This window comes from Melitaea cinxia, chromosome 13 (assembly GCF_905220565.1).
Source record: "Melitaea cinxia chromosome 13, ilMelCinx1.1, whole genome shotgun sequence".
NCBI classification, from domain to species: Eukaryota; Metazoa; Arthropoda; class Insecta; order Lepidoptera; family Nymphalidae; genus Melitaea; species Melitaea cinxia.
Window position 1 is genome coordinate 13,744,736 of NC_059406.1, and position 27,328 is coordinate 13,772,063.

The 27,328-nt window shown below is 31.6% G+C and overlaps 1 protein-coding gene across 1 annotated transcript in view; it reads left to right on the forward strand.

The window, feature by feature from the left end:
• Positions 1 to 8,897: 8,897 nt before the first annotated feature.
• Positions 8,898 to 27,328, forward strand: part of LOC123658866 (organic cation transporter protein-like) — a 33,962-nt gene continuing 15,531 nt past the window's right edge. The window contains exon 1 of the mRNA XM_045594156.1: positions 8,898 to 9,124. The gene's annotated coding sequence lies outside the window, so the exon portion shown is untranslated. The remainder of the gene's footprint in view (positions 9,125 to 27,328) is intronic.

Below are 27,328 nucleotides of genomic sequence, written 5' to 3' on the forward strand. Positions count from 1 at the left end.
ATATTCAATAAAGAGAAAGAAGAGTTTTAAGAATTCATTGTTTTGAAAGAGGTGGAAGAGTCTGTGATCTTGTTTTCAAGAATGAATTTAAAAAAGTCTTTTGTGTGTAAGTATGAATGTTTGTGTGGGATTATGTGTTTTTATATGTGTGTAGGTTTTATTTTGTTCCCTTAAAAGTACCCTAAAAATGTCTAGTGACCAAAAGCTTTTCCATCTGATTGTAATTTAATTCCAAAAACCATAATCAATTTACCTCTACATACACGAAAAGTTAGAGCATAAATATTTGATTCCTCATCTATTTTATTGCACAGTATAGGACTCGAATAATTATACCGACGAATTGAAAAATTTTTGTGATGTAATTCTATTAGGCAGTCTGTCACATCTACGCTGTTAAAAATTGTTCATCAAATTTTAAAAATTTGTAATTTCTAATTGTTTTTTTTTTTTTTTGAACAAAGGATAAATAACTCACGAACTGTTATAACAGACAAATCTCGTACAATTCTGTATTTAATAAACGAATAGGTCTCGTTATCATAACCTTTGTGATACATCTTTGCCCTCTTTCCAGTTGAAGCATGATCGATTTCGTTGCACCACCCTATACTGGTATTCAGTAAGTTGGCGAGGATTGCACAAGCACGTAATAAACCGTCTTCATAATTTTGAAACTAGCACTTGATCTTAATATTGTCGAAAGACGTAAACGGGAAGCAATTGCTTGAATCTGATTTTTCCAAGATGTTCATCGACGAGTTTGTCAAGAAATTTTACAACGCGAATCTAAGGCCGAGTTATACTGCTACAACTGTCTACAACCACATTTGGGGCAGCATTTTTGTGCGGTTATGGAGAAAAAATTGAGAAGTAAAGAGTATTTGTAGCCAAATGCCATAAATTGAGCCTTCTCTAAATTTAAAGTAGATGTTGTTGGACCACCAACTCATCACGACAGCGAGATCCATTTCGCTATGCCACGTGTCCCAGTCCAAAATTTTTTTTATGAACAACAAGAGCAGCGTCATCTGTATATGATATGATATAAAAATCGTATGGTATGGATTAGTAAGGATTTTGAAAATGCTTTAACAATTAGACACCTTTAGCTCACCTTTCTACCACCGAACCGCAAGGCATCGCATGAATCTGCACCGCTATGTGGTTGAAATCCCACGATCTCGCACTAAACGATTTGCTTCCTCGTTCCTAATTCGCACCGCTAAAATTTGGAATGCCCTTCCGGCTTCCGTTTTTCCAACGAACTATAACTTAGGTATCTTTAAATCAAGAGTGAATAGGCATCTTCTAGGCAAGCGCGCACCACCTTAGGCTGCATCTTCACTTGACTTCAGGTGAGATCGCAGTCAAGCGCTAGTCTATATATTAAAAAAAAAAAAAAAAAAAAAAAAAAAAAAAAAAAAAAAAAAAAAACGTTGAGAATTAAAAAAAATCGGTTGTATCTTGTCTAAAATAAATTAATCCATTATTTAATATATATATATATATATATATATATATATATGTTATTTATATTTCTATTTTTCAAAAAATATTATCAAATTTAATATTTTCATGCATTTAAATGATTGGACCGCTTTCTCTTTATTTATCTGAAACTTTTCCATTAACCCCAATGCATTTCAATTTTGATTTTTAGATAAAAAAGATATAGAAGTGTTTTATTTAATTTTACAGAGATTAATCCACATTTTTATAATTAACTAGCTGACCCGGCAAACTTCGTATCGCCTAACACAAACTTTATCGTATGGTATTAAAGTTCAAATTGACTTTTAAGTATTATCACAAATCTTTTGTATGGGAGTATAGAAAAGTGTTGTTTATAGACTTTTTCAGGAAATTTAAATTTTTTTTTTGAATTTTTCTCTCCGTAAGAACCATCCTCGTACTTCAAGGAATATTTTAAAAAAAAGAATTAGCGAAATCGGTCCAACAGTTCTCAAGTTTTGCGCTTAGCAACACATTCAGCGACTCATTTTTATATTATAGACAAGCTGACCCGGCGAACTTCGTATCGCCTAACAGTCGATTCTTTAATTTTAATAATTTTTTTTTTTAGAATTTTTCTCTCCGTAAGAACCATCCTCGTACTTCAAGGAATACTTTAAAAAAAGAATTAGCGAAATCGGTCCAACCGTTCTCGAGTTTTGCGCTTAGCAACACATTCAGCGACTCATTTTTATATTATAGATAACGCACAAATGCGTTGCTTAAATACCTGTAAGTTTATCATTCATTATTGCCATAAATTATTACTTTGCCATTTAATTAACAGTAACATAACATAACAATGCGTAGACTTTATTGTAAGTACACCAAAACAGAAAAGATACATAATAGATTGATATTAACAAAGTATCATAAGGTACAAAAGGCGGCCTTATCGCTGAAAAACGATCTCTTCCAAGCAACCTAGGGGCAGAGAAGATGGTATTGTGTCGGTGTAGGTGTACAAATTGTGACATAAGCGTGTAAATATATTTACTCAAACACATATACACATATAAATACATACATATATACATACCCACATACATACAGTGTCTAGCAGTGTTAGATAGCCCATTTATCGAGGAAGGCTATAAAATATTTTAGTTTTTTCTTTTTTTCTTAAATTAACGTGGGAAAAACCGTAGGGCACATCAAGTAATAACTATTCTCACACTCAACTTTGGCAGACTTTTTTTTTACGTGGGGAAAATCCATCATGGATATATATTATGTCAGACTCCTACTGACTAAAAAACCACCACGTGTGAGCAGTCGTCCGCCTGGGTGAGGCAAGATGGGGTCGCGCTAGCAGTCGCCACCTCGCCCCGGCGGTAGGCCCGGACAAAGACTCCGGGCCCCGGCACAATGGTAGGGTGGCCTCGCTCACAACAAGGCTACCCCTCAGTCGTGTGGGGTCATGTCGTCCGGCCAGCCGAAGTCCCTTGACTGTCGGCCGGCGACCCCACTATTACGAGGGGGGGAGTAGGTGGACAAAACGTCACCTTATTGCCCCTGTACGTCTGCGCTGGAGTGGGTCAGCGCAGACATCATTCTTCCTGGCCCGCCCCGCGGTCTCCTTCTGCGTCATTACCTCTTCGCAGAAGGAGACCGCCGCCTGCCACGATCTCCCACTGTCGAGCATGGCTTTTACGTTGCTCGGCAGTGAAAAACATTGGCAGCCTACCTTAGCAACATACGCTGTTTAGCATATTTTTTAATCAATTTTGCATGTATTTTAAAAATAAGATTACAGCCAAGGTCTATAGTTTCAAAATTAAACGAAATAGCAATAGTTTAGTTTTGTAGCGTACACTACAGTGTGATAATCTTCACTTTTACACAAAACGTTTTAAGCACGCGACCGAAGATTTATTACTTTAATCACAGACAAAAATATATTTTGATAAACTCCGGTTCACTTGGAACTCATAAATAACCGATATCGTTCGTGAAATCTCAAAGGCTAGAGCGCCACGACTATTTTTATATCGCTTAATACTGAAAATATCACAATAAAAATTGAGACAAAACTAGTTCACTTTTCATTTAATATTTTTTTTTATAATTAAAAGTTAGTACTTATATCTTTCAAAAAAATACTATGCGACAGTTGATAATAAAGCCAGCCAGTGACATCCCACTGTTGCGCATAGGCCTCTTTCCCCATGTAGGATAAGGATAATAAATAAATAGTACTACTACTAAGTAGTCTACTTTCGATATTATCGACTTTTGTAAATACTAAGTACAATACATATTTCCTTAAATTATTGTCACGTACGTCAGCCGTTTACATTACATGTACATAAATAAATACTGTAAAGGATATTTTTTTTATAAAATGTTTAAACGGAAATACTTATTCCTAAGTTTCTTTTGCTTTTGAAGCCTTTGCCATGCAATGAAATGTTCTCAAGCTTTAAAAGACAGGCATAGACTATAAAGTATATATGCGATGTAATTGACAGCAACTATGAGCAGAATATGTAAGGAATTCATATAAAAATTCAATGTATTTATAAGAATCAAACTTATAAGGCAACTGCGCTACGTTCACTTCGCTTTACTGGGTCACGGTCTCACATGATATCACATCGTGGCGACAATACTTTATATGTACAGATTACTGCCACAGAAATTGGTCATTGACTTCTCTATCTATATCTTTATGTATAAATAAAAAGTAATTGCCGCCAAATTGGATAATTGTATATTTGTTTTTTGTTGTATTCCTTATTGTCAAAATATTTTTATTACAATAAATAAACAATGTTCGCTAGGCCAGATTCTAGATAATAGCAATATAAGTGATGTATTAAACGCCTATAAATATGAAGCTTTTAAAAAACTGTTATAACTATAAAGGTGTCTCAAAAATCTGTCAATGGCAATGTGATCAAACACAAAGTACACAGACTATATATTTAGCTCAATATGTTGTACACAACCTTAGTTTAATTTATACGTACAAATTAGTTTTTCACTACTCTATGAGGTATATTGTCTATTATTATTATTGTTATCATTATTTTTTTATCTAACCTGTGTATCTAATGTATGTAAAAAATAATGCTGCTGTGCTCAATACTTGAAATAAAATGTCAGTCTCTACAAATTTTATAACATGTAAAATTCTTATCAAGTTATCATAGCATGTATGTCTTACTATATATATAACATTTTAACTCTGATGCTTGTTGCTAAGTAACATTACCTATATATAAGATATTTTGATTTTAAATGTTGCGTAATTAAAGTTTTTATAGTCACTAACTGCTGTACAGACTTGATTTTGATATTCGCTCTACGTATTTTAAATGTGACCCAAGTTATTTTAACAGTTATTATTTGATTTTGTTGCTTGTACTCTATGTTGTAACGAGATGGTTTTAGTCAATCATATATGTATTTACTAGCTGTACATGCGACTTTGTTCGCGGTATACATTTTGTTTTACACTCTCTGCTGCTCAGAGAGCTCTTCAAATGCCCCCGCTCTTAATTTCGGTATAAAAAGAAACCAGCATCATAGCTCGTAGAATATAGACTCAAGAAGCACTAAGTGCACTAGTTAAGTGGTTTTAGTGTGATACGCAGCCAAACTACAGATTAACTGAAAGACAGAAAATCAAAAACAAACATATATTTTCAATTTGGATTTATATCTTTGTACATTATGATTCATCGTATCAAAAACGATTCCTGAATTAAAACTTTTAACAGATTTCTATTCGAAATGATGTGTAGAGAAAATCGCTTCACAAATTACATCTACAGTTGTATGTTCTTGTATTTGTAGTCCCCGACACAGAACCTGGCGGTCGTTTACTGCGAACGATGTTTCTAGTAAAGTTTCTTCTTAACTTCTTTCTAGTACTAACATATAATAAGCTGCAATACTAACCTGCTAAGGCTACGCATTCTCTGTGTAATCTCAAAATTAGCTAGATCTATGAATTTGGACTTTGGAATAAAGATATATTTTTAGAGTATGTTATCTAAGGAAGGATTTTGGTATAGATTGGCTTTGAAATAAATTAAAGGTGTAACAAGACGATTACCAAATTGTCATAACTAATTACTATCAAGCTACGGCTTAATCAGCACTACTGCGAAAATACGTTATACTCCAAGTATAATAATAAACGCTTCACACTCTACGATCCTAGAATTTGAATCCTATGTCAGGGATAAAACCATATATGTTGAAGCATTACAATGGTTATCAATGCTTGAAAGCATTGACAATGTCAAGGTGCATCTGATATCTCAAAGCGTTCAATGTTGCTTCCATTTACAATTGTACATCTGCGTACAGACCATTCAACTGATGATTGATGCACGGCGCCATCGCTGTGTCACAGCAAATACAAGTTTACTCACACATACTTAGAGCCTGTGTGTATGTGTGCGTAAATTTGTAAATGTAACACACAAAGGCTATGTGTATGGCTGAGTGAATTTTTAAATAATATGCAAGTTTGATTCAAGTAACAGTGACGCGACAGTATGGCGACAGTCGTCTACCGAATAATATGCCGTCTTATCGATTTGCATGAGTACCCTCAGGAAAATATTTAGTTTTACATTTTGATGTAGAGATTTTTTATTCGAAGAAATATTAAATTGTAAGATCCAACATTAACAGTTATTTATTTCATCGCTTTTTATAATCACAACCAATAACGACATTCTTTTATTTCAGACTAGCTGGTACCCACGACTTCGTCTGCGCAGGATTAGTAAGTACTTCGAGTAGCTTAATATCTTCTCAATACGTACCTTCATACCAAAATTTATCAAAATTGGTTCTGCGCAATAAAAATCAATTTGTGTGCATGCCAAATGTGCATTAGAAATATATTATCAATTTTTATTGTATTTATGGTTCACTGTTTTTGCGATAATGGCTTACTCATAAAAGATAGATATATGCTGTCGCGAACTTTTTTGTAGGACTAATTTTTCTCATACATTATATACGTGTAAACTCTACAGTTTTTGCACCGTACGCCAGAATAGCTCACAGATGGCAGATTTTTTTTCTGACTTATTTGATAATTATCTTTATATTTTGGACAATTCTCACACTATCTTTAAAAATTATAACCTATGTGTTATTCTAATGTATATGTTGCAGTCAAAACTCTGAACCAGTCAAAAGCACTATTGACTAGCAAAATCAGTCAGAAGTACTTTTGACCGTTTGCTTTAGTCAATAATACTTTTGACTAAAATAACAGTTAAAAGTACTTTTGCCCAATGGAGCTGGTTAAAAGTACTTTTGACTAAATGATTCCGTCAAAAGTGGTTTTGACTGGTTATCAGTCAAAACTCTTAAAAAGTTAAGGTGGTCGATAAAAATAACGACAAATGCACATATAAACTTTTATATTACTCATTATTAGTGGAGAACGTGCTGATATTAGAACAAAAATGAGTGACTACGAAAAGAAAGAAGGCTTTTTGCAAAGAATTTTAGCGATGGAAGATATGAAAGATAGTCATTTCAATGTGATGACAAAAGAAAAATTTAAAAAGTTTGCAATGGATGTGGAAGACGCGAAATTTAATAAAAAGGAAACACCCTTACAGTACAGTAGACTACAACGCTTTAACACATTGAAGTTTGTGGTATAAAACAATTAGTTACAAACACAGAACCTGTCAAATATTTTTGCCGGCTGAGGAAATCTACGACATTATTGATGCTGCTCATATTTCTATAGGGCATGGTGGTCGCGATAGACTTAAGAATGAAACGGCAAAAAAGTACGCTAATATTACAAAAGAAATGATTAATATATATTTATCAATGTGCAAAGTATGCCAAAGGAAGAAAAGCAAGAAAAGGATGGGTCAGGTTTAGAAACCGATCCTGCACACTGAAATGAACAGCCGCTGCCAAGTCGATCTGATTGACATGCAGTCGCAAGAAGATCGTGGGCATAAATTTATTATCGTTTATCAGGATCATTTGACTAAATTTATTCACATCTAACGAGTTAATAGTGCTTTTGACTGACGCTTTTTTGCAGTTAAAAATACTTTTGACGGAGAGCGTCAGTCAAAAGTATTTTTGACCGCGAATTTGCAGTCAAAAGTACTAATAACCAATAATTTTCAGTCAAAACCACTTTTGACCAACTTGTCCAGTCAAAAGTACTTTTGACTGATTTCGCTAGTCAATAGTACTTTTGACTGGTTAAGAGTTCTGACTGCAACATATAAGCTATATTATTGTAAACTTTCATTTAAAATCCATTCGCTAGTTTTTGCGTGAAAGAGGAACAAACAACATCCATGCATCCATACATCCATACATACAAACTTTCGCGTTTATAAAATATTAGTAGGATTTAGAATATATTTCGATCTGGTTTTAAATCCAAATTTAATTATTCTATACAAATAAATAAAATTGGAGTATCTGTTTGTAATATTAAAATACCCGTTTTTTTACTAAATGCATATAGATTTATACAGAATACATATACCAAAATAACATTTTTTACAATTTTTATCTGTCTGTTTGTCTGTATGTCTGTTTTTTTTCCGGCTAATCTCTGAATCTAAATCTAAAATGAGTACTCTGTTGACAGCGAAGGAATACCCCTAACCGTCACGTCCATCCAATTTCGATTAGCGGACATTTTAATATTAAAATAGCATATTATTTTCAGGCATTATAGTTTACAGAAAGTGTAAAAACTTGTTTTAATACGTCTTTCATTTACATTAATCACTGAACTATTTCTAATTTGATATAGAGACCTTTTATAGCCTACCAACTATTTGATTAATAGGCTATTTAGGGGGAAAAATAACGTTGACAACATCAGATCAATTTTTTATTGAAAAGACTACCTGCGCACCCAATTTTTTTTAGTGTCCTGCCATTAGGTATATTGTTTTTTTTAATACATATGAAGCTTTAACGGCATATTTAAAATGGTATTAATCTTTAGTAGTACAATTTTAGTATAAATAAATATCAGAAAATATAATTTTTGAAAGTATTCATTTAGTACCATATTTTAGCACCGTATTTTAGGTAAATATACTGTACTGTAACGCAGTTTTATAATGCAATTGTTGCGGCCGTCTAAGTTCAATATAACAATGAGGAGATAGACATGAACACAGTCATGTTGTAAAACATTAAGCAACTACTTACGTAGTGCAATTTTCTTTACCAGACGTAAATAAAAAAAATATAATGTTCATTGCTTCATACATTATGATAGTTAAGTAAAACAATGAATAAAATCAGTAATGAATTCAAAATATGAAGAACAGTCGATGAGACAGTACGAGCGGCGTATACGCGTGGCGCGATGACGTTTCTCGGTAGAGTTCGACCAACAGAGCGTCGTTTCGGTCTCCCCAGCCAATGAGTAAGCCGAAACCATCGGTAGCTGCCACACGCAAGCTTGCCGGCCGGCTGTGATATTTAAATACGATATTTAAATTTCCAATCGATTTAAATAGCCATTTTTTCAAAATAATTTCAATTGTAAGTGTATCATATCACACTTGTTTTGAGGTTAGACGTGAACATTCCAATGTGTGTGTGAGTTGATCGTGATATTGTAGCAATTAAATGTGTAAGTATTATTTTATTTTATTTTTCTAAACAACATGAAGGTTGTAAATAGAAGTATTTATTGTCTTTGATGAAAAACAAATTTCTAAGTGACAACATCAAAAGTACGGAGCATGCGCGTTTCCGTTAATGAGAATGCACACACGTCAACGGGATTTTGTACTATATAAATTTCACACAAGTTTTAACATACTTCTTTGTAAATTGCATCGTAATAGAAAATAAACTCGTTTGAAACATTTTTCATGATTTAGGTGATACTAAGTTATGGGACAAACATATGTATGAACAAAATGTAGAGAAGAAACTTCGGCATACTTTTATAGAGCTATTGTCTTTTAAAATATAATTTTAACTGCGGCTTATATTTAGACTAGAACCCAGTTTAACTGCAGTTATGCAACAGTTAACTGTTCGTCCTCAAGTTAAAATTGACCAATTTATTTAGGGGAGTTATTTATTTACATTTAAACTCATAGTACTAAGTTAACAAAAAATACATTTCCTTAAATATTCATTTCAGTTATTAGGGACTCGAAAATTTTTATCGATAAAAAAGTTAATAATATGACTTTCTAGTCGAATAATTTTTTCTTACTTTAATTCTGTACAATAAGTCTGTAACATCCCATTGCTGGGTATAATGCATAGGAATTTAATCAACCACGTTTCTTCACTGCGTTTTACCGGAGATCCTGCAGGTCATGCAGATGAATAAAAAAAAATATATACGGTCGAATTGAGTAACCTCCTTCTTCTTTTTGAAGTCGGTTAAAAATTGAATCCACATTAATAAATCACAAAGTCAGTTTTTTAACCGACTTCCAAAAAAGGAGGAGGTTCTCAATACATTTTTTATGTATCATTCCTTCTTTCTTCATTCATCAGAGAGGGTGGCTATATTCTTTACTGCCGTAACCACACAGCAGCTAAAGACTAGTGATAACCTAATCCCGTAAAATTTTAAATATATTCTTATCTTGCGGATTTACACTCGTATTTCTATCTATATTTATCCTTTAAAATCCCGTTCCTATACAAAGAATTCCCATAAAAATTTTTCGTTTTACCTAATGAATATTAATCCAAGTATAAAGACCGGGCCGTAAGTAAAGTAACTGGTTGCATCGATCCCATATCGCCCGGTTTTATTAATATATCTATACTTCGATTAAGTTTATCAGCGATTGATTTTTTATACAATACGTATAAAAAAAATATCAAAATGATATCTCTAGTAAGCAAATCAGTGAAGATACTAAATAGTAGGATGTTGATATTTTCTGAAAGTCGTGACTTACTGTTTCACAGCCAACATCATTCGCAATTTAGCTGACCTTAAAATTACAAATCAGGCTGAAATCGCTTTACTTTCAAACACACAAACTCTTTCTCTTAAATATTTTATCTACACTTTTCTAATATGATAAAAAGAATCATCTTTTAATATCTAATATTGTAAAATTTTGATTAGTTTGTTTGTAACTCAAAATTTACTACAATGATTTTAAATATTCTCTCAAAAGAATGCTGCGATGTCATTAGAACGTAAAAGCTATATTTTAATGAGAGAAATCGAAACAGCCAAAATCGTAAAAACCACGCGGGCAAAGCCCCGAGCGGAAAGCTAACTGATAAAATAGATCATTGTCTTTCAAAGACTATCTGTAGGGAAGTTCCTTATCGAAACGAGGATAAACAGATAATATTTTATCTGTCTATTTGTCTGCCTCTCTGAAAACTCATATCGATTTTAATTGGAAGATTAAAGCTGAGCTAAGTATTTTTAACCGATTAATTAGATATTTATCGAGTTTGTTTAACTTCGTGGTCCGAATCTAATTTCAAAATAATAACATAATGCCAACATATCAACAACGTGAGATAGTGACACAATGGCGACGTTGACAATTTTGAGGATGTGTGTAGAATATATCTACTTATGTCAAACAGAATGAAATCCTCATATAACTCCGTGTTATTCGTACCGGAAGTTCACGAAATCGAACTAAAATGTTATAAAGGTATATGTATTGTAGTCAATGCACGGCCAAAAAAAATGATTTTCACAAACATCATACGTTTTTTAATTATCCACAAAAAAAAAAAACAATTGTACCTGATGTCGTTATGGAGATATTCGTGGTTAACTTTTGGAAGTTTCAGAAGTGTTCTGTGAACTGCTATTCAACTCAGTACGTCCACAATATAACACAATATCAAATTGCGTATTATTTTATTAAAAAATGTAAATTATTAAACAAAATGACATATAACATTTCATTATAAATTGTAAAATACAAACAGAAATTAATCGGCTTTGTTATTTTGACATAAAAAGTAACTTAAAAAAAAACGATCTGTGGATTTGACCTTATATCCTTAATAATCAGTCAAAAAAATACATGATTTAATGAAAGATGATATAGCAAGAAACTTATATCCAACATAGGTTGGGTCGAATTAATTGGATATAAGTTCCTTGCGTAATAGTAGTAACTTCAAATTGTATCTGACAGATTTAGTATGCTGTCACCAACCCACCTGCCCAGCGTGGAGACTATGGGCAACCCATGTGGGGTTCACGCCATTTTTGGCGCGAACTTGTGGAGGCCTATGTCCAGCAGTGGACTGCAATAGGCTGTAGTGATGATGATGAGATTTAGTATTCTGGTAATTTAATCGTAAGAGAGATATAGACTTGGCTTAGTTTATTTTCTTCTATAAACAGCAGTTGCAAGCTATTCAGATTAAAAATCACTTCATTCACTTAAATGTACTAAAGTAAGAAGTAAGGTAAAGGTATTAAATCGATTCATTATGTCGTAAGTACTTCCTTTTCAAAATCGGTAAAAATAATTCATTTTATGTTTTGCTGTCCTATCCATTCATTCACGGAACCGTGCCGGTTATCGAACCCCATACAAAAATAACCAACAGAAAGCAACTAGACAATAGACATTTAACAATGCACAGTCCACATACAAACTACAATAGGATTTTTAAATCTATTTCCGATGTAACGCAAAAAATATTCATTTTATATAAAATAGAACTGTTTGCTTTTATAATTTTTTTCACATATAAATTCTTTAATCTTCACCCTTGCGAATGAATTATCCCACGGTTTATTAATATCAAGCTACGCATCCTTTTTATTGTCAGTTATTTATGATTAAAAATCGGATTTATTTACTTTCTTTATTAATTTATTCGTCGATAATATTTATATAGGGTATTTTTTTATCTATTAAAGTAATGTTTCGTATTTATATAGGGTATTTTTTTATCTATTAAAGTAATGTTTCGTACCATGATAAACAATTATAGTTTGCGCTGGCTACACGCAAGATGATAAGCTAATTAATATACGAGCTTTCGTAGTAATAACGGAATAAAACTAAGATGTGTTTTTTTAAAAGACCTTTGTTGAATAGCGTTTTATTAGTTTTTGTAATAAGTTATTTACTTATTTTATCTTCAATATAATTAATCATCTTCTATTTTTAGAAGATATAACAAAATATAGTATCGACTTTGCTTCTATGAACAATATTTGATATAATATTGTATACAAAATTAACTTTTCCTCAGTTCAAATCAACCTCGTAAACGAAACCTACTAAACTTGTTCACCAGTCAACGAACCTTATCAAGTTTAAATGTAAGGAAATTTAAGAATTAATAATAAACGCTTCACCCTCAACGGATCCCCCAGTAGGATTTTCTCCTGTGTTGGGAGTCCGGAAACATACAATACACAAACACTACGCCCAGACCACGACTAACATCTATATGATCGACACAAATGTCTGCTATTACCGCTGGCGCTAACGCGTCGTCGAATTTAATGACCCTTAAAATTTCCTACAAAACCTTTTAATTATTACAAACAACTAAATCGTGTATTTAAATTTTTTTATATGCCAGCAGGTAAGCGGTTACTATAGCCTGCTGTCATTCAACACAGGAACACAGTAATCCTCGAGTGAAGTATTACTTAGCCGTGATATTCTTTTATATGTTTGACAGATATATTCGTCAAACTGTATTGCAGTGAGGTCTCGCATTACTCTGTTATCTTCATAAAAAATACCTGTCTTCATTGAGCTTATAGTCCGTGATAAAAATCGTTCTACTGATCCACTAATTTTAGTGAATTGATGTGTGTGTGTATGCATATGTATCATTTCTGTCACTGATGCATCCGTCATTTTTAACCTACAATAACAAAAAAAACCTGGCATGCATTGACTGTATTGCATTTGACTGTATGTCTAGACTCTCACACACATTAACTGTACATGAGTCTCGACGCACATACAAAACTGCGCAAGATGACTTCAAGTGTGTACGGTACCCCAACTGGGCAATACAGTAATCACTGATACAAACAAAGATATGTCTAAGAGGTTAATACACACGCACTGGCCTTTACGATTACTTGAAACATCAACAGTGCTCCAAGGGCCGATCCACATTACAGTGATGATCTTAGTTCGTTCTCGTTCCGATCTCGATCCGGTAATATATTATTAAACAAGAAACAATGAGTGTATTTATACTATCCCCAACAGTCAAGTTCCAATCAATGTGGATCGGGCCTAACAGCACCTAAAGTACCACATTCATGATTCAAGACTATTTAGAAAGGCTACTTATAAAGTATAATCAATCGTCTGTTAGGTCCTACGCTTGCATAATTATGTCATTTTTTTTTTAACTAGCTCTGCCCACAACGTCGCCTGCGCTTATGATTTACTTAAATATTTATAAGTAGTAAATGATTGCAATTCGAAAACTTATCCGTGTCATCTATTTTGAGAGCGTCATACTTTAAACTTGAAATAAATTGCAATTTCCCATTTTTATTACAACCTGTGTATCATTTTCAAAGATGTCTTATCATTACATCATTACGTAGTATAAAACAAACTCGCTTCCCGCTGTCTGTATTCTTCGATCTTTAAAACTACGAAACAGATTTTGATCCGGTTTTCTTTAGTTATAGAGTGATTCCAGAGAAAGGTTTATATTGCATAATTTAGTAAGGGAACACCGATAGTTTTAGAGGTTTCTAATGTGATGTCGTACATAAACACATTTTTTTGCGCTTACATTGCAAATATTTCTTGTATATTTTATATTCAGTATCAGCATTGCACTCGTGCGAAGCCGGGCCGGGTCGCTAGTATAATCATAAAGCTATTTACAAGTACATTTTTGTGTAATTATTTCGGGTCTAAAATGCGTTCGATGCAGTATTCATTAAAGGTGATCTGCGTATGACGATAGGAAATCCATTTGCTTTGGAGTTTAATAATGAAAATATTGTTCTTTTAAAATTTTATCTTTTTCAAAATCAAATAATAGATTAGATAGATAGATTAGATAGACACAAACATTAAAAATCCTTAACAATCGACTAAGATTTATTTACATTTATATTATTATTCAAACTCATAGCCGTAAGAACTATTAGTCTGAATAAAAATATTAAGACTTTTGCAATCGGGAGCCAGTTGACAGAGCACGTCTATTTGCAATATGAAGTTGGTTCTCCAATAATTCCATTAGTCGATAATTTGTTTTAATAACAGTGAATAACAATTCAGTAATTATTTATTTAACCATCAAAGTCCATCCTTGAATTTTTAATACTTTCGATAATAGCGTTATTTTTATCACTTTGTGACTATAATTGGTTTTATTTTTATATACCTAATTATGTTATATGTACTTTTTAGTAAACATCTTTAATTAGTTGAATTTGTTTTTCACACTACAATCGAATAGGTTTTAAAAAAAGGCCTAAATCGTGCTATATGCTCCGCGGAAGTAATTAAAACTTAGAGTAAATATGGTTTAGTACTTCATACGAGTAAATGGGACACTTGTTTTAGATCAAATTATCGATGTTAGTAGAATGTAATAATTTATTAGCAATTTTAATACATTAGATTTTATTTACGTGAGTCATATGTATGCTAAATAGTATTGTGTTGTTATTTTATATGGGCGTGAAGGCGTTATCGATGAATCAATTAAAATTGCACGTTTTATAAAGATCAAACAAATCGTCATAACAATAATGGTGAAATACAATACGTATAAAATATAATACGTTAATACGCAGTTATGATACTCCTCTCAAACAGAATTATTATTAAATTTAGATTAAAATTAATAATAATTGAGGTAAATGTGATTTAATTGTTCGTGAAATTGAAAATGTAAACAATCCCTAATCTTATTAATCTATACAATTCTCGTGACAATATTAGTTACAATACTCCTCCGAAACGGCTGGACAGATTTTTATGAAATTTTATGTGCATATCGGGTAGCTCAGAGAATCGGCCAACGTCTATTTTTCATATCCCTAAGTTATAAGGGGGGGGGGGGGTTAAGGGGGCTAATAACATATACGGCAAACAACGTTTGCGGGCCAGCTAGTAATCTATATTTTCAACGTGCGAAACGGAATAGCTAAGATCGTGTAAGCGAGTGAAGCCACAAGTGGAAAACTAGTATGTAATAATTATAGCTTATCGGTCCCTTGTCATTTGTGGAGAGAGCGGTTTGAATACTAGTCTTGTGTGTAGATGTGCTTATGGATATGGATATGGATGTCAACTGAATAAATAAAAATTCTATAAAACTATTGATTTTATTCATGTAATTTCTGATTGTCTGTATTATTATATAAAACACTGACGAAGGAAGTAGCGTTATTTTGCGAATATTGAAACCTACTAATTCTAATTGAGTCAAAACTAAAGCGAAAAAAATGGGTTTATAAGCAACTAAATAACTATTGAAATGAAAGAAAAGAGAAAGTCAATACCTTATTTTTAAAACCACGTGTTGTCTAGTTGCGGTGGTCTATCTAATTTTGGTTTATTAAGAAATAAGGTGATGTCGGGAATAATTGTATTTGCGGGCAAACTAAGTAAAACCGACTTCAGTTATATCGACAAGTAATACAACGTAGGTAGACGAAAAAATAGTCAAGTAAATACGCATTATCAAAGATTACTCCAAAATTTGTAATCAGATCTCGATGAAATTTAAATGTGACCACATGATAAACATCAACTTTCACAACAATCATTAAAATCGGTACACCCAGTAAAAAGCTATGTGAATTTTCGAGAGTTTCCCTCGATTTCTCTAGGATCCCATCATCAGACCCTGGTTCCCTTATTATGGCGAAACTAGGGATATCTCCTTTCCAACAAAAAAAGATTTATCAAAATCGGTTCATAAACGACGGAGTTATCCCCGAACATACATTAAAAATGTATATATACGGTCGAATTGAGTAACCTCCTCCTTTTTTTGAAGTCGATTAAAAATAATTATTTTTTAGATAATAATGTGTTATTGTGAGATGATAAAAATCAAAATATTTTTTCCGGAATTATCCATCCAGGTGCATTGAAGACCCTGTATGTTTGGAATGTGCGGTATGTGCGCTAAGTGCTAACTAAAGTGGTCCTGGTTGAGACGACGTAAAAATAGCATGTGGGCATCACCTTAATGGGAAACGGAGATGTTAAAACTTATTATCCATACATAAATGTGTAAATATTGATGAAGTTTAACAGGGCTACTGCAGTAAGTCGCCATTTTAGCTTATTTTTTGCTTGTTACTTTATTTTTTTGTTCACTTACCAGGCTAAAAATAAATAATTAAAATGCTAAATAAATAATTAAAATGCTATATCGAAACTAATATAGTGATATTTCTTGTTTACCGATTTTTTAATGTATGTGTCACTCCGGACGTCTTCCCGTGACCATGGTTGCTGTAAAGTATCCGAAACGTCGGGCATTTAAAAAACCTAATAAACCGCGATAAAATCCAATAAATTTGTTTTATTAAAATATTTTTTACTTTCCTTAAGAATTTAAAAGTGAAAGACACGTGTTAAACTAAAGTAATGTGTGAAAGAAAAATAAAAAAACTTTAGTCAATCAATAAGAATTCCACAACCGATAATGTAATTTTTTTTTAAATTGATTAATCATTGATCATTTCCAGACAAACAGGATAAAAAACGCATTCGAAATTACCGTATAAAAATGACGGTAGGTATATATTTTTACACCTTTCTTTAGGTGTTAAGATTAGGTGTAATTTAGCGAATTCATATTTTTAAACGCTATTCATATTTATGTAAATGAGTTTAAAAATAGCAACATTAAATAGGTATACTATTGTCTTTGTAAATCAGTCTCTTTACATAATAATACAATACGGCCATGGCATGGAAACTATAAAGCTTCGATTACACTTGCAAAAACCTCTATAACATAAACATAAAATTTATTAATAAAACTATATTATATATTGTTTATTTTTATTATTAGTATGTATTAAGTGCTAATTTATAAACCTTATACAGTTACATATGTAACATTTTTTTTGGTAACATAAATTTAAAAAAAATTAAAACAATCTAGATACTTGTGTGTATCAATCAACTGGCAATAGAGAATGGGTAACTATTAACATCAATATTTATTTGAAGTAACCATATCATTTTAACTATATATAATTATTACACTATATGGGCTAGTCCTGAAATAAATGTTATTATTATTATCTGACTGGATGTCACTCCACCCATATAAATAGTTATATAAATAATATAGTAAATTTACTTATACTTTCATATATAAATATAAGCGGGTGGAAGACTATCCCCGGCAAGGAGATCAAACGGCCGCGGCCGGAGGGGCCCTCCCCTCCGGCCGCGGCCGTTAGGGCTATAGACTGAGAAACCGGCGGACAATCCTAGCCGGGTCAAGTAACACCGTCTTCTGCATCCTGGAACCCGCGAACCGTCCCGGATCTCCAGTTACCTCAGGTGGTGAGCGAGGCTAACCGGGATCAAACCGTTGGCAGATATTATTATTAAGTATGTAAAAAATATATTCATCTATACAAATAAATAAAATTGGAGTCTGTTTGTAATATTAAAATAACCATTTTTACTAAATGCATATCATGTATACATTGTACATACTCGCATACCATAATAATTTTTTTTTACGATTTTTGTCTGTCTGTCTGTCGTTTGTTCCGGCTAATCTCTGAAACGGCTAGACCGATTTTCACGGGACTTTCACTGACACATAGCTGATGTTGTAAAGAGTAACTTAGGCTAATTTTATTTTAGAAATTTATTTAACTCTGCGAATTGAACAATAACTTTTTTTTTTAATTCCACGCGGATGAAATCGCGGGCTCAGCTTGTTTATAAGATAATTGAATGTAAAATAATTTTCGCATAATTTAATTAGTAACCTAACACGCGACATATAATGACGATATAAATCTTCATAGAATATCTCTTTAGCACGACAAAGTAACATAACACACACACACACATACACAAATTGCATATATACATTATTAGAATGTATAATCAATTGGATTGTTTCTTTGACTGTGTGCGTGTTTTTAGTACAGACACATGTTTATACTCACATAATCGAGAATTGCAGACAATCGAAATATTTTTCACGAATTTGGGGAGGCCTGTCTATTTTGGGCTGCGATAGGCTGAAACAAGGTCATAAAATTGTTTATTGTTATTGTTTTGAAACTTTGAATTCTTGTGATAATTTCTTAATAATCTGATGATGAATGTGGACAAAGGTAATTCTGTAACAATATCTAGAAATTTCTGCAGAATTATTTGTTTAAATGCGTTGCACACGATACACATGGCAATAGCTGATAACAAGCGTTCACTGATTGAATCATTGACAGCAGTGCAATGTCAGGACGTATTAAAAGAAGAATCTATCAATTCATATACTTCCTGTTGTTATTTTTGTAAAAATCTCAGGTGCTGGACTCCTCTATCCACACAGCTAAAATAAAATAGTAAATAAGGCTGGCATTGCACCTCTTCTAATGTTACAGATGTCTATAGGTGACAGTTATCACGAAATATCATGTGGTGCTGTCTACTCGCTCCTTCTTTTAAAGTACAAAAAAAATAAGTAATAATATTTTTTATCGTCTTACAAAATCCTACTAATAGTTTCCTAAATCCTACGAAAGTTTGTGTGTATGGATTTAGATGTATGGATGTTTGTTCCTCTTTCACGCAAAAACAACCGAACGCATTTTAGTGAAAGCTTACAATAATATAGCTTATAAATTAGAATAACACATAGGCTATAATTTTTAAAGATCTAGTGTATGAACTGTCCAAAATATAGCGATAATTGTCAAGTAAGTCGGAAAAAATCTGCCATCTACGACCTATTCTGGCGTGCGCTGCAAAAACTGTAGAGTTTACACGTATATAATGTATAAGAGAAATGTTTATCTTAATTAGTCCTCAAAGTCAAAAAAGTTCGCGACAGCAAATATCTATCATTTACGAGTAACCCATAATCGCCAAAACAGTCAACCATAAATACAATAAAAATTGATAGTACATTTCAAAAGCTCATCTGTAGTAACAAATTGGTTTCTATATCGCAGAATCAATTGTGATGAATTTCGATATAAAGATAGATATTGAGAAGAAAATAAGCTACTCGAAGTACTTACTAATCTCGCGCAGACGAAGTCGCGGGTACTAGCTAGTAATTTATAAAATCACAGTATGTATTATATATATAATACATACTGTGTACACACACGGTCGTCTGTTCCTAAAGTAAGCAACTTAATGCTTGTGTTATAGATAACAGTCGACTGGTATATAGCTACATATTCTTTTTTTTTTTCGATATACATACATATAAATACTACATATGTAAATAAATGTATATCACACCCAGACTCGAGGTGGAAATCGAACCCACAACCCCCAGAGCAGAAAGCAGGGTCACTACAAACTGCGTCAACGGGCTAGTCTAATTTATAATATATATTATGCCATGACTAACCAAATACATAAATTCTCTATGATAAATATAATTAACATAATTATGTCGCAATGTTCTTAACACGTCTGTACATAGTAGAGACAAAGTAATGCTGCATAACATTTGAGATTAATTTATATTACAATTTTCTGGGCGAAATTATTTCGTGTGCTTACCATTTTCATTAAAGGATTTACAAATACTATTTTCAGCATGCTTGAAATATTGCACTAAAAATAAAGCTTTTAAATATGTTGAGTTACCAAAACGATATAATAAATTATATTTAATTTAGGAACTAGAGCTTGTAATGTACTTTTAAACGTCATAACAATGATAATTTATTCAAGGAAACTAAATGTAGAATTTACTAGACGTAACTGGCGTGAAACAAAGTTGAAACCTAAGAGTCAGAGATGAACTTCGAAGTTATTGATAAGTTAAACCTGTTAGTTTATCTGCATAATTTGCAGAATAAGTATTTGATTTTAAAAAACGATATGGCTAAGTACTAACACCAATAAACAAAATAATTTAATGTCACAAAAAGTTGATATTTGTATGTTGTAAAAGAAACTTAAAAGAAGCGAGTGGTTGAGAAAATGTCACATGATCAATAAATTCCATATACATTAAAGCCCGTGGAGTCGTTGTCCAGCCATGTCAGCCGTGTTTTATCAGAATTTTTATGCAATTTGTAGATATAGATAGATAGATATAGATAGATATATTATATTAGAAGTTTTCCACAAAACGTAAAATAACAAAGTAATTAGAAGAAGCAGCACGACATTGAAAGTGATCAGTGCTCCATCTGTTCATGATTCTAACGAGGTGAATGAATTGATCACGAAGTCCCTGTGTGCAACTCGAGACGTTTCCACACTGATTAGTTTTAGAAAATAACTGTAACTTTTAGTATTTTCAATCCAAAGACCCAATCACAATACTTTTATATTAAATTAAAGTTATTAATATAACTTGTAGTCGTAAGTCGTGTATATAACGTGAATAAGAAATTTATATTTTAAACTTTCATCTATTACATACCATTATAGATTTGACAGTTTACAATAACAATGGCTTGATGTCACAAAACAATGCATTAGCATATTCCTGTGCCTTGATTTTAAGTTATATACATGACGTAAGTTTTATGTATTTTAACAATTCACATATTAGCAATAATCTTTTTTGCCTTCATTTTTTACCTTTTCATTTTTTCATTGTTCTGGTTTAATAACAATTATGTAACCAACAGGTAACTGTACTTACGAAATTAATTTATTAATTTTAGGTTACTAAAACTGTCAAAACGAACTATTGTAATATTAATTCTGCTACTACAGTTAGTGATTCCCTAAGTAGTATAGTTGGGAATATGATATTGCCATTAGCGCGAAGTATAGTCTTCCACCGCTTCATTAAACGTACTAATTTTCCTAGGAATAGAAAGTTTGACATTATTCGACATATTTAAATTCATTTCAGCCTACGTGTGGTCATTATCAAGGCAAAAATGTAGACCCTTATTATTTAGTAGCCAACTTGACTTACCGTTAGTACCTACCTAGTAATAAATGTAGGTTAACCATGAAATCGTATGAAGTAAAATTGCTAACATGCAACTATTAATACTAAATACCAATTCTAATTAATTTCGCAAAGTCACTATCGCTAATTTAATAATGACAAAAAGTCAAATATTGAAGTTAGTATATATTTTTAGGCCCAGATTCATTTTTATTTCTTTTTGTTTTTATTTATATGAAGCGGAGCCAATTATTCTCATTAAGCATTAAAAATATTGTTGCATATGGTACTCGTGGCTAATACAGAAATATATAGAATTTTTGGCATTGACGTGAACGCGGTTTAATGAATAAAATAGCATAATGCTACAGGACTAGTGAATTTTAAATTGTAACGGTTTTTCTGTATTCAGTCACTGCAATCTCTATATTTAAAACGGAACGAATACATATATGTATGTAAATGTGTCATTTTATTCTATCATTGTAACGGCGATGTTGACTTATTTATCACATCATGTTGTATGCTACTGCGCTTCGTTTATTCTGATTTGAATACGGATACGTCGAGAAAGACGTTATCAAAAACAAATTGTCTCCTATTTATGCGTTGTTTAGATGTTTTACTATTAACAGTTTTTAGTCATATATTGTACTAGATTTTTGACATATAAAAAAATTACAATTTGAAAAAAAAATACAGTCCAATTTACGATTTAGCGATAAAAGTTCCAACTACAGTTATCCATAATTTTATTTATTTAGGTATCTACTTGAACATACTACAAAAGTGTTTAGTTACATTTTAAATACTACACATTATAACCATTTTTTATAGGTATAATATTGTCTCCACTTTGGTGACAAGAGGCCTTGTGCATTTTTGCATGCCCAGAAAATCGGCATAGCGATGTCAGCATTCTTAGCACCATTCCACGCGGGAATGATTTACTTATATGACAACTATATGTAAATATTTAGTTTTTAAGTTATGAATATTTTAAGTATGTTTACGACGTATTAAGTTAATATGAAAATATATTATAAATTAATATTAAGTCATATTACTAAATAATAGCAATACGAAATGAATAAACAATAGGAATAAACATTCATTTAATACTTAGGTTATCTAGTTTCAACAATTTTCAACTAAATTTACAATTCAAATAAGTAATAAAAATTTACATTTATTTTCAGTATTCGTATTCATTAAATCAATTATTTCATTCATTGATAAACAAATTTAAAATGTTAATGATTAATTTCTCGCTCCACTTAAAGTACCTATACCAAACAAATTTATGTGTTGCATGTTTTAATTTGCCATTGCTTGAGAACGGAATCAAAAGTCTAGCAGAGTCCACATTTTTATTTTAGTTTTTCGTATTCCTCATTCCACCTCACCACATGATTGAAATTAATATGAAACAAACACCTGTAATTCAAATATGTCAAAAAGCCGGAAATATCAGAAGTTTTTTAGGAATTTATATTTGACTAAAATCGTCACATTAATTTTATTCTGATATTTTCTAGACTAATCCCACCAATAAATTACACACTGTTACAATGCCACACTGTTACTGGAAATTTACCTGTCCCTTACTTTTGAGACCCCTTAATGACATCGTCAAAACTACTGGAAGGCCTAAACTCACGTGATAACAGTCAATTGACATTCTCATTTAATGACAAAGTATTACAACAATACAATCACAAAAGCATTAATAAGTTTATATTAGTAAATGTTAAAACGGTAAACGTAAATATAAATAGTTAGACCACCCGCGCGGTTTCACACATGACGATTTGAAAGCGTTTTATCGCTAGATATTTTTAATTACAACTCCCATCTCCAAAGTTCACGTCAAATATTATTACTGTTTTTTTAGATAAACCAAGATAAGTATATGACAGTTTTGTTTACTCTTTTTATATAAATTAAACGTACTATTTGTCAGATAACACAATCTAATCCGGTTAATTTGATTATGAAAATGTACTACGCAATTGTTAGAATTGAATGAAGTATTTGCAATTATAAAGTGACAGTACCTGGGTGACCGAGCTTAGCTCGGTATTTTTAGTAAATCGTGCTTTTTGGAAATCATATTTAAATACGAATTACATATTGATAAAATATGAATTCTATTTTCCGATTTTACCGAAATAATAATAAAAAATATGAACTGGTTATTTAAATAAAAAATCATGAGTGCAATTAGAAAAAAAAGGAAAAAAAATAATCGATCTGGAGACATGGAGATTTGAACCGTGGTCTTCTCGGTCGATTCCGACTGGCTGATTTCCCACCTGAGCTATTACAACTTTATTGACAATTGCGAAATTTACCTTCGTATTCTAACCATATTGTAGCCATTTTTTCATTGGCTAAAAACTGGGATAAAACGACATTTTCTAAAAATGAATCCTAGCTATATCGATTTACCGACCCCGAAATCCCCTGCATACTAAATTTCATGAAAATCGTTGGAGCCGTTTCCAAGATTCAAATTATAGATATATATATATAAGAATCGCTCCTTTAAAAGTATTAGATACATATAATTTTACTAAATTATTAGTGTGCTTATATATATATAAAACTTATGTGCTTTAGAACACACGACTGAAGTAAAACTTACGAAACGTAACTCCCTCTCTTTCTATCTTCACTAACTTATATTTACCTCTCAATTTGCCTCGCCCGATCACACTTTTCGTAACGCTCTCGTCACGCTTTTACCAGCTTGCTCCTCAAGTCAAGCGTGCAAAAGAAGTTTTACTTCAATAATAAACTAATTTAAATATTTAATCTATGTGTATATTTAATCTATGTGTATAAATATAACCAAACGTCATAGGTATAACATAATTATACACAAGGTCCTTACGATAAGCTTAATGCTTGTGTAGGTAACAGCTGACATTGATAGCTAAATATTTCTTTTGATAAATTATACATATAAATAATACATATATAAATAGATACAATTATCATATAATATAATTATAATCATAAATAATCAAATAATCGATACCCTATTAGTGACAGTAAACAAACTTATCTCTAAAAATTAAAAAAAGAAATTCAACCAAATAGTTACAATAACATACTATTAATTTTAAATAAGAAAAAGTTTTCAAATTCAATCTTGCGTATATTTTAAACTGTATTTGTTAATTATATCCTTAGATTCATTAGAAAAAATAAGATAATATCCTTAGAATCATTAGAAAAACTTAGAATAAATTTATTTATTTACTATGCAAAGGAAACAATAAAAAAATTATTGATCGTTATCATGTATGTTAACAACACATATGTTGACGTATTGCAACAATGTCACATGTGAGTGATCCCACGGTCCACAGACCAAACACAATGCACATTATTATTATTTATGCCCGACCTCGTTTACATAACAAATTGACAATTTAAAATGTAATTCGTGTTTTTTTTTTGCTTCTGAAAATAGAATTTTGGCATAATAATATTCTGACGACATTTTTTTCATTTGATTTCCTAATAAAGGAAATGCCTGAAAAAGTAAACAGAGTAACTAACATTTAGATACATTATATTTTGAAACGTGATGTCACAAAATTTTGGACTAATGTCACACATCGTCGAACCCCCACCCTACTAACCCTCCACTAACGTGTGATGTATCTAATGGATGACTCCTAACGTGGGCAGATAATCATACAATTACACGTCACTAGAAGATTAATTACAGTCTCTTTAAATAACAATAAATATTTGTTTTGCAATTTATTATTATTATAACCATTACATAGTATAAAACACTCGCTTCTCGCTGTCTGTATGCTTAGGTCTTTAAAACTACGCAACGGATTTTGATGTGGTTTTTTTTTAGTAAATAGAGTGTTCCACCCAGAGGAAGGTAATGTATAATATAGTAGATGAACACTGACATTTTTTGCAACCGTGCGAAGCCGGTGCGGGTCGCTAGTAAATTACAAATTAACAAAATACATTTTTATATTATTCTTGATAATTATCATTATGTTTAACTGTAACATTCGTGAAGAAATAAAGTTATTTAAATAGTCTTTTACATAAATCATCTAAAAAGATAACAATTTTTCAAATCAAACCTTAAAAGTTATAACTTACATTACATAACTTATATTACATTACTTACATTATAGATAACACAGAAGGGGGTAGTATTATATCCATATTAATGATAAATTATAAAACGTTCAGATATGTCAGTAATAAGATTACCATAGAGCTAAAGAGTTTGTTCTGTTTTTATATTTGTGGTGGTATCGTATGTATTGTGGTGGATTAACTCTTACTACATATAGAAAAAACCTTTGCCCAGCTTTGGGACATTTACAGACTCAATAAGTAAAATTCAGTTACAGATTTTAAAATATCTAATATTCTAATTAACATTTGTCATACAATAATTTAATGTATGACAAATTATACTAAACTAGCTTTCCGCTGCAGCTACGCCCGCGTTGCAACACAGTTTTGGTTAAAATATAGCCTATGTCACTCAGAGATAAAATAGCATTCTCTGGTAAAAGAATGGTAAATTTAAAGTCGGTGACGTAGTTTTTATATTTAATCGTTATAAATAATCAAAAATACAAAAATAAAAACATTTATAAAATTAATTTAGAAAACAAAATATACGAGGTTCACGATTTCGGCTAACGAATTTCAACGGAATTTCGGTGTTTACAGTGCGTTCTCTGAGTATGTGACAGCCAAACATCGTTTCAATTGCCGATGATTAATTGCGCGAGGTCAACGGTCGATACGATTTCGTGAATACATAGAGATCGTTGAAGTTTTGATGATTACTCTTATTGACTTTTTGTAATGTATATTAATATACAATAAACTAATACATCGATTTTGAAAATTATTTCACCACTAGAAAGCCATATTATTCTTAAATGCTATTGGCGATATTTACTTCCGTAATAGTCAGTTTTCAGACAGTAAAATTTACATTTGTAACACAGATCGAATGAAAAAGTACTACTGGGTCGCTTTATCTGTAGACGTTGACGTGATTATAAATAAAACGCTAGTACAATGTGCTAAAATTTTATTAGAATTGTTGCTATGACTTTTGGTATTTGGAAAAATAAGATTTCGAATAACTTGTTGCATACTTTGCATCCGAGTCGAGCGATGCACATCTGGCTTATTATATAATTACTAATACACAGCTGGATACAAGCTAAAGGCATCAAAGTAAATCACATTTTTAAACAACCAACCAAATTTCAAAACTACCGTTTCTAATCTCCATTAAAAAAATCAGACACAAGATAAGGCTAAAAATGAATTTCAACAAAAGCTCCTTTATCAATTTTGCTAAGTTATAAATATTACTACGTACGTTACGATTCAGCCTGTAACATCTCACTGCTGGGCATAGGCCTCTTCCAAGTAAGAGAAGGGTCGGATCTTATAACATTTTTAATCCACCACGTTGCTAAACTGCGGGTTAGCGTATTATTATGTACACCTGTGTATTATTAAAGTAAACTTAATACGCCATTTATCAAGTTTAAATCAATACGAAAACAGTTAAAACAAACAAACACACCAATAAACACTAAATATAATTATGTAATTGTCTGTTTGTACGGCAGCAAGTGACGTGTTTACTGGTCTAATAATGCAAATAATGTATTTGTCGAACATTAATACATTATGCAAGTACTGTAGCTGTTTTGTATGTTAATATCTATTTGAATATACGATTACAAAATTG